Below are 1,795 nucleotides of genomic sequence, written 5' to 3'. Positions count from 1 at the left end.
TTTTGGTACTTTTTCGTTCTTCAAAAGGTACAAAAGGCTTTAAACACATCATGGTGAAGGGTATATAAGATTCGGCACAGCCGAATATAGAACTCTTACTTGTTAATTATGAGAACTTTGACATTCACATATTATTTACGCACTTTTTACTTCAAAGTCCATTTTTTTGTGAACAGTCATAGGTCAAGGTTTATGTCAAGTTTGTTTTACTTTTTCGTCATTTTTATTTTGGCGTTTCATTTGAAACTTATTAGTTTGTAAATAAGTACTAATTAGTTGTATATACATATTTACTAAGAAATTGCGTACCAGCTGAGTAATTGATTTGTTTATTTGTAATTTTCTTAAGTTTCATCATATTGATGACAAAATTACATTATTATTGTTTTTGTTTTTTGCGTTTTAAAAGATATTGTTAATTATATTTACTACAATTACTTATTCTTAATATGAATGACTATTGATTATTTTACATTAATACCAATTTAAAATGCAATTTTTATTTAAAGTACATACTAATACGAATTTTATTTATCGATTTTTTTTTTTTGTGTTCAGGGTCCTCGTCAAAGCGATATTTATATGATTTTCTTTTCTTGTTTTATTATTAATAATTTAAATGATGGCCTTTAAGTTTTATAAATTGGTATTATTATTGTTTTTGCAATAGAACAGAGAGAGTCAAAGGGACTTGAAACTACAACCCACCACCCACTTGTTTACACATAGCGTATTTTGTATGCATTAGCGTAGGAGATGTTATTGTATTAACTGACTAATTTCTATTGAATTTCTAATCATTGACTTATGTTTGTGTATAATATAAATATTTAAAATAAGAAATATTAAATTCATTGTAATTTTCCATATTATTTAAATACTACAGCAGGTTTTTATATTTATTGTTATTTTCCTAACAATAATAAAAATAATTGTTATAAATAAATACTTAATTTTAATTCTTTAAGCAATAACAATTATTATGTTAATTGTATGTAAATATTTACGAGTAAAGTGAGCATTAAATAAATTAAACCTATTTCCGTACTTTATCTTTCAAGATGAGTAATTGCGTATTCAAGCCTTTTGTTTGTGCTCTCCCAGTTACGATATTAGTACCAGGCGAAGCGCCGTCCAAACAATTTTGTAACCTGTTTTACTTACTACTTGTTAGTAATTACAGATGTTTGATCTTATATTACCGTATGTAGGGCTAAGACTAAAATAAACTCTTTTCAAGCTTTTTTCGGAAGGGAATTTTAGCCGAAACCGAAACCCTTTTAAACACTTTAAGGTTAAGATATACATATATCTTGAAAATGGGAGAAACAGGTTAAATTATTACTTTGGACTTTCAAATGACATAACAGATAGGACTTTCAGATGACATAAAAAATTTATGAATAAAGTTCAAGTGGCCTCAAATGAGAAAGTGCTTATTGCTCTAGTCTGGTAGACAGGAGGTAAGGGGAGCGTACAACAGGTCCGATAGAGGCCTCGGTGTATTTTTTCGAACAGAACTAAAACAGAACTAGAACAGAACTAGAATAGAACTAGAATAGAACTAGAACAGAACTAGAACAGAACAGAACTAGAACAGAACTAGAACAGAACTAGAACAGAACTAGAACAGAACTAGAACAGAACAGAACTAGAACAGAACTAGAATAGAACTAGAACAGAACTAAAACAGAACTAGAACAGAACTAGAATAGAACTAGAATAGAACTAGAACAGAACTAGAACAGAACTAGAACAGAACTAGAACAGAACTAGAACAGAACTAGAACAGAAC

Source organism: Lucilia cuprina, chromosome 2 (genome assembly GCF_022045245.1).
Source record: "Lucilia cuprina isolate Lc7/37 chromosome 2, ASM2204524v1, whole genome shotgun sequence".
NCBI lineage: Eukaryota > Metazoa > Arthropoda > Insecta > Diptera > Calliphoridae > Lucilia > Lucilia cuprina.
The sequence above is the reverse complement of the archived record's forward strand: the minus strand, read 5'-3'. Positions refer to the sequence as shown.